The sequence below is a fragment of the Phascolarctos cinereus genome, unplaced genomic scaffold (assembly GCF_003287225.1).
Source record: "Phascolarctos cinereus isolate Bilbo 61053 unplaced genomic scaffold, phaCin_HiC Scaffold_4;HRSCAF=312, whole genome shotgun sequence".
Lineage (NCBI taxonomy): Eukaryota > Metazoa > Chordata > Mammalia > Diprotodontia > Phascolarctidae > Phascolarctos > Phascolarctos cinereus.
This window is the reverse complement of record NW_027555847.1, coordinates 702,978,235-702,986,705: the sequence shown is the minus strand read 5'-3', so window position 1 is coordinate 702,986,705 and position 8,471 is coordinate 702,978,235.

Below are 8,471 nucleotides of genomic sequence, written 5' to 3'. Positions count from 1 at the left end.
CTTCTAGCTTTAAGATTTATGATTCTACAACTGTTCGTCCTCTGGTGAGTTCCTCTTAGTTTCCATGTTGGGGAAGGGCCCAGATTTGTCATCCTTTTCATTCCTCTCGGTGCTTTGATTCAAACTCCAAATTTCACCACCAAACCTTCCACCCCTCCCCATTCAGCTCTCAGGAATGCCTTATCTTCCCCATTTAAATGTAAATACCTTGAGGGCTGGGATTGTGTTTCTTTTTACTTGTACTCTTCCACATTGGGGCAGGGGAAGTTAGGGGCATGGCACTCCCTTGATCTGGAAAATCTGTACAAAATTTTGCACCCCCTCCTTTGTACCAGAGAAGAAGTCTGATTTTTTTCTTTTTTCTTTTATGGGGTCTCCCATTAGAATACAAGCTTCTTGAGGGCAGGGTCTATCAGTTTTTTTCTTTGTATCCCTAGAGCCTAGTGACTGGCACATAGTAAGTACTTAATAAGTGTTTGTTGATTGATTAATTGTAATTTCACAGATTTAGAATTGGAAGGGACCTTAGAGGTCATTGAATCCACTCCTACCCTCCATATTACAAGTTAGAAAGCTGAAGCCCAGAGTAATCATGTGACTTGTCCAAAGTTACACAGGTAATAAGGGCAAAAGTCACATTCTCTGACTCCAGATCCCAAAGTGTCTCCTCCTCTATACCAGGCTGCCTCCCTAATACTGGATCTTCTCCAATAACGTTGAGCTAAGTGGGAGCTCCTGGAGCTCTTGGGAGGAAAGGCACTCTGCAAACTTATCGTGTTTTGATTTATTGGGTCTTACTGGCTAATTCAAAATTACATTTCCAGTTGGATGCATATCCAAACATGCTCAAATGATTTCAATGAAATCCTGCTGTAGTAATGTTTTACCGTAAAAACTCATTTTACCTGAGAGAACTAAGTGACTAACTTCATTGTGTTAAGGATGCTGTATTTTATGTGTATTTAAAGATTTATTAATACCTGAAGATCACAAATCAATATATATGTGGTACTTCAGAGGCCCTTTTCACAGATAAAGAAACTGGGACCCAGGGAACTTAAGTGACTCTGTCAATATTACATGGGCAGTGAGTTTCAGAGGTGAAAGACAGGCATAGTACCTCCATTTTCCCCTAGTGTCATGGAATCTCAGAACTGGAAGGAATCCCAGAGGACAGCCCTCTTGTTTTGCAGAATAGGCAAGTGAGGCCCATGAGGATAAAGTGGCTTACCTAAGGGTCACAAAGGTAGTGAGCATCAGAAACAGGATTTTGAAAGTATGTATGCATGTGTGTACACACACATATACATGTATTTATACACACACACACACACACACATATATATATATATATATACACATGTCTGTATTATGTAAGGAAGGATAGATGGTTAGATGGATGGATGAATGGATAAGTGGTAAATGTATGGATAGACAAAGATAAGGGGTAGATAGATGGATAGATCAGTAGATAGATTTACAGACAGACAGACAGACACATAGATGGATGGATGGATGGATGGATGGATGGATGGATGGATGGATGGATGAGAGAGCTAGAAGGACAGATGGAAAGATAGAGACAGACAGACAGAGATATGGATGGGAGAGCTGGAAGGATGGGTGGAAAGATAGATAGATGGTTGTATGAATAGACAGACAGATAGATAGAAGTGGTGATGATGGCATGGAGAAAAACAACATCGATTGAATTTAATCAACTAGTATCATCTTGTTGGATGAAACTCATTTGGCTGTTTTTTAAGTAATTTGTTGTACTGAAATCAGTATTCCTCCCAATCTCCAATGGCAATTATAGGTCACAGTAATATAGTCCTTTAGAATTGTGGCTATTTTGGGTGAAACATACTGTCTAGGCTTAAGAAGGAGGCAGTGCTACTATGCTGCTCAGCACCCATCAGGAGTATTGTGCTCAGTTCTGAGAACTGTAATGTAAAAGGAACATTGATAAGGTGGAGAATGTAAAGAGGAACATGAGCAGGGTGTTGAAGGGCTTTGAGACCATGCCAAATGATGAGAGGTTAAAGCCATCATGTACTTGGTGTGCTCTGAGATATTAGGGAAAAGGTTAGGTTTGGAGCCAGAGGACCCAGGTTTGAATCCTGGCTCTCTATGACCTTGGGTAAATCACTTCTCCTTTCTGGGTCCCAATTTCTTCATCTATCAAATGAGGGGGTTAGATTAGAAGACCTTTCAGGTGCCTTTCAGCTCTAAATCTATGAACATAGGGATGGTTAGTCTGAAGAAGAGAACTCTTACCACTGTTTTCAAGTATTTGAAAAGCAATCAGTTGGAAGTGGGATTAGACATATGCTGGTTCACTATTATTGCTTACTGGAAAGGGTATGCTAATTAACTGCCCAATGGCTCCCTTCATGATCCCTGTGAGTCACCAAACCAAAATTCCCCTCTCTGGCTCCCATATCCCCTATATTTGTTGTCTCCTCTCCTTGAACATAAGCTCCCTGAGGGCAGGTACTATCTCACTTTTGTATTTGTATCCCCCGTGCTAGCACATGGTAGGCTTCAACAGATGTTTTCATTCATTCACTAGCAAAAGAGGGCAGAATGAAGATCATTGGAAAGAAAATGTGAAAAAGCAAATCTAAGCTGGACATGAGAGAAAACTTACTAATAATTAGAGGGATAATTAAATAAAATGAGGTGTTTCAGGAGGGAGTGGGTGTCTCTTACTTGAGGTCTTCAAATAGGGTCTGGATGACCACTTATTCAGTATGTTGTAGACTAATTATTTATTCAGGCATAGACTGGAACTTTGAAGTCCCTTCCAACTCTAAAAGTCTATGATTCATTGATCTAACAAAGCATTTTCCTCACAGCAACTCTTTGAGAGAGAGAGTGTAAATATTATGATGTCCATTTTACAAATGAGAAAACTGAGGCTTGGAATAATCAAATGATTTGTCCAGGGTCCCAAAGTTGGCAAATGGAAGAACTGAAACTCAAACCAAAGTTGTTCTTGTGTTAAGGTTTAGGGGTTAAGGGTGCTGGGACCCAAAAATCACAACATACAGGTCCTGTCTGAAAGAATTCAACCCAAGCCTTCTTTTAGCAAGAAACAAGGTTTATTAAAACATCTGTCATATTGCCTAGACTCTTAAGGAATCTGAACATTAATGAGCTATTGGCTAGGTTATTAAGGAATCTGAGCAGTTGCTAGATTTTAAGAATCTGAACCCCTTAATGGAGACAAGATGGACCTTATATATAGAAAGACTATGGGAGGGACCTAGGAGTGGCCAAGTAGTCTTTGGGACTGTGAGGTAATAGAAGGCCAGGGACCTGGCCACATGGCCAAGGGAGAATGGAGCCTAGCTAGGATTAAGGGTGGGAAGTGGCCAGGAGCCATAGGGAGGTAAGACAATGGAGGGCTAGGCTAGGTTAGGGGTAACAGAGAATTGGGAATTGGGAGATGGGGCTTAGCCACAGTAAAAGGCCAGTTGATGGGATTATAGCCTCAAGTGAATTCCAGAAATTTGGTCATGTGGGAAAGTCCAGAGTTTTTCCTTTTTGGGGTCCAGATCCTCATCAGGTATTGAGTGGTTTCAGTCATGCCTGACTTTTCCTGACCTCATTTGGGGTCTTCTTGGCAAAGATACCAGAGTGGTTTGCCATTTCCTTCTCTAGCTCATTTTATAGATGAGGAAACTGAGGCAAAGAGGGTTGAGTGACTTGCCCAGGGTCACACAGCTAGTAAGGCTAGATCTGAACTCATAAAGATGTATCTTCTGACTCCAGGACCAGCCTCTATCCACCTTTCTACCTAGTATAGGAAGGGAATTCCATTAAACAGTTTCCAACTAAATTCAACCTTTTTGGTGCCCAAAGCAGCTGGCTGTTAACAAGCCTTCATTTGGCTTCTTCACAAGATGGAAGCTGGAATAGGGACCTTTTTTTTTTGGCCTCCTGAGCGCAGATCCCACTGATGTCATTTGGAGCTTGGCCACAGAGTAAATGGCAATATGTGACCATTTTTGTTTGTAATAAAGCCCAGAAACTCAGGGTGAAAATCTGCTGAAAGAAGTTGGCTGAGGCTAATTGCAATAAAACAATCTGATAAATTCCTTGGAGGAGGACAAAAAAAAAGGCATATTTAACTAGAAGCCCCCAAATCTCTCTTAGAGCCAAGCCTTAATGATGTAATTATATTTACATTTCCAAACTCTGTGAAAAGGAGGGGAGGGAACCAAGGAAGGTGTATACAATTAGGCAATGATAATTATCATATAAAGAGAACAGTAATTGCCAGTTAGATGACTTCAGACCCTAATTGAATCTGGCTTCCTGGTAATGGTGCAACCCCCCCCCACACACACACAAAATGGAACCCAAGAATCCAAGACAGAGAAGACTAGTAAGCACAGAGTCAGAAAGTCTCTCAATGGCCTTTCCTACTAACAGATCAATTAACAAGAATTTTTAAAGCATCTGCTATGTGCTTTGGGGAAACCTGGGTGGGGAGGGACATTGGGCAAACAAAGACAAAATGGAAAAGTTCCTGTCCTCAAGGAGTTTATAGTCTAATGAGGGAGAGATCATGTCTATTTATAAGTATGCACTAAATATATAGAAAAGGATTATAAGGTAGTTTAGTCACTAGCAGCTGAGAAGATGAGGAAAGGTTCCTATATAAGGTGGTACTTGAGTCTTCAAGGGAGCCAGGAATTCCAAGACTCCAGGATGATGAGGACAACATTCAAAACATGGGGGACAGGCAGTGTAAAGGACAGAAACGAGGCATGGAATGTGTTTGACTGCGTGTGAGTGAGTGTGTGTGTGTGTGTGTGTGTGAGAGAGACAGAGAGAGAGAATGAGTGAATGTGAATATGTATGAGTGAATTGTGTGAGTGAATGAGTGTGTGTGTGTGTGTGTGTGTGTATGTGTGTGTGTGTGTGTGAAGAGCAGTGACAATCCTGTATGACTGCCCTGTAGAAGGCAAGGGGAGGAGTAATATATAAGAAAACTGGAAAGGTAGGAAGAGGCGAGCATGAAAAACCACAGATGCCTTTATATTTAATCTGAAGGGTAATGAGGGAGGAATTCACATTGTTCATTTTGGACTCCGTAAACAGGGGAGCAGCATGCAATCTGTCTTCCTTTTTGGAATCCTATAATCTTAAAAGAACCAAACCTGAGGAAAGATATTTTTTGTTCTTCAGTCATTTCAATCATTTTTGACTCTTTGTGACCTCATTTGGGTTTTTTGTTTGTTTGTTTTTTGGCAAAGATACTAGAGTGTTTTGCCATTTCCTTCTCCAGCTCCTTTTACAGATGAAGCAACTGAGGCAAAGAGGTTAAAGTGACTTGTCCAGGGTCACAACACCCAGTAAGAGTCTGAGGTCAGATTTGAACTGGTTCCCCAGCCCAGTGCTCTCTACTGACTTCACCACCTAGCTTGCCCTATGTGGCAAACTGGTTGGACCACCAACCTGCAGTCAGGAATATCATCTTTGTGAGTTCAAATCTGACCTCAGACACTTACTTTGCTATGTGACCCTGGGCAAGTCACTTAACCCTGTTTGTCTCAGTTTTCTATTTGTAAAATGTACTGGAGAAAAAAAAAACATAGTATCTTTGCCAAGAAAACCCCAAATTGGGTCAGGAAAAGTCAGACGTGACTGACTGAAAAATGACTTAACAGAAAGGGTTGCTTAACCTCAACAATTTTGGATAAATTCTAGTTCCTCAAAAGTTGTAATTTCATCAGTTTTGAGCAGAAAAAGACCTCAGGGTAATCTAAGTATTTATATTTATCTATTAATTATTTAGTTACTTATATCTACATATAAAGAAATATAGAACAGAAAACTGAACTTGCTTGCCTAAGTAGATAGCTGGGATTTATTTGCCCTCTGGTTCCAGAGGCTTTTTTCCTTCCCATTCTTCCATGCAAATGCCTTTTCTTTATCTTGTAATTAGGAGAAAAAATCACAAATACCTTCTTAGTGGCCTAGTTAGTAATGGAATCAGGAAATGGAAGAGATGGAAGAGAAATGTATAAGATGGAAGGGATTTGGGGAGTCATCTAATCCAACCATTTCATTTTACAGGTGGGGAAACTGAGGCCCAGAGAAGTTAAGTGATTTGCTTAAGGTCTCACAGGTAGTAAACAGTAGAACAACTGGTACTCACTCGGACAAGAATTTTATCTTCAGCAAAAGATTCAGCTCTTTATTTTTTCCAGATCTACCTTTCCTGGCAGCTCATCCTACTTTTTGGTAGCTCTCATTGTTAACAAGTCTTTTCTTAAAATTAGCAACTAAATTCTTCTTAAAGTAGAAGACTCTAGGATCACAGCAACATTGTAATACATGTGGAAACCCTTTTTGCACAGTAAGGCATTCTATGGTTGTAATGCTCAGTTATCAGGGAGGGAGGGAAACAGCATTTTTGAAGCACCTGCTATGTGCCAGGCACTCTGCTTAATAGATATTATCCAGTTTGACTTCGCCCTTTTGTGATTATTATTATAGCCATAATAATAACAATGTTACTACTACAACTAATAGTGATAATAAAGCCTATTATGATAAATAGGAATAATAATAGCTAGCATTTAAATAGTGTTTTAAGGTTTGCAAAGTATCTTACTAACTCATTTGATACTCGAAACAACCCTGTGAGATAGATACTGTTATTATCCTCATTTTATAGATGAGAAAACTGTGGCACAAAGAGATTATATAACTTGCTTCGGCTCATATTGCTAGTTAAATGTCTGAGGCTGGATTTGAACTCCCATCTCCTTAACTCCACTTCCAGAAGAAGAATACCCACTCTAATACCTACTGCCTCCAATAATAACAGTGAAAGTTAATAAAGATTTAAGGGTCAAGCCAGTGGTATATGAGACCATAACAGAAGCATTATGGTGTATTGGTTAGAGAGTTGTCTTCAGAGCCAGAAAGCCCAGGGTTAAGTTCGATTTCTAATATACACTAGCTATTCAATTTTGGGTAAGTCACTTAATCGTTTTGGGGGTGGATGGGCGATAGAGACAGAGAGGTGGAGAGGGGCAGAGAGTGACAGACAGAGACAGGGACAGAGACACAGACATAGAAAAACAGAAAAAGACAGAGAGGAAAAGAGACAGAGACAGACAGATGGAAGCTACAGAAGGAGCTACAGAAATCCAGAGAAGGGAGAGATTGGTATATGCTAAAATGGTAAGGGGAAAGGAAGCTAAAGCTGTGTCCTGAAGAAAAAGCAGATTTGATTGGATGGAGGGGAAAAGGAGAGGGATGAAACAGGAAGAGCTAAAGCTTGGAGGAGGGAGTGTTGCATTGATAGATGGGTCTCTTCACCAGACCAATTGGCTGGAGTTGAGGGTCTGTGTTGTAGATAGGGCCAGATGTAGTGAGGGCCTTCAATGCCAGGCTAAGGAGTTGGTACTTTATTCTATCCTCATGGTCCCCCTGTGAATTAAGTAGGACCTAAAGAAGGCTAAGGAAAATGAACTATTTCTTTCTTTCAATTTAATTCAATAAACATTTCTTTAAGTATGTACTAAGTCTAAGGCACTGTGTTCAGTGCTGGAGATATAGAAATAAAGGGAGATAGCCCCTGACCTCACATTTACGTTCTAGAGGAGGGATACCACATGTACACAAGTACACAAAAATAATTTCAAGAGGAAACCAATGTTAACCACAGGGAGGATCTGAAAAGACCTCATGGAAGTTCATAAACTGAGAGCTATAAGGTATCTTAGACAGCAACTTGTTCAAACTCTTCATTTTGCAGATTGGTAAACTGAGGATGAGAAAGGTTAAGTGATTTGCCCCAGGTGATGCAAATAGTAAGAGACAGAGTCAGGACTTGAACCCCCAGGCTTTTAAATCAAATCTAACCTTCTTTCTCCACTACACCTGTGGAGAGCTTTGGAGAAAGGCAGAACTTAATATCATGAAAGTATCAGTTCACAAAGCCTGCTTCCTAGAGTGCTAGGTATGTTTGCACCTGAGTCCCCTGGTATTGTTTCCATTATGGAAATAACAGACCTTTACTCATACTAGCCCTCCTGTTTCCTTTCTAAATTTTTTGTGTTGCTGTATAGTTCTGTTACTATGGTGACTACTTTGTTACTTCCTCCCAGAAGAGCGTACATAGAAGGTGACAAGCATGAGAAGGAATAAGTCCACAGCTCTCCTCATTTACCCCCATGGCTCAGTCACCTTATCATGTGGGTGCTTTCTGTAAATATGCAAATCGTAAACCATCCCTGCCTGTTTCTTCTCTGTGATTCTGGGGTGCCCATGTATGCCCATGTTTGCCCATGCACTGAGAAAATTTCTTTGATATCTTTTGACATTTTGACACCAGTGGAGAATGTTGACTATTCAACTCATTCTCACTGAGACCACCCCACCTTGCTTATTGTTTCTACACATCTTTGATAACATTATTTACTTTTTACTTCTTCATGTAT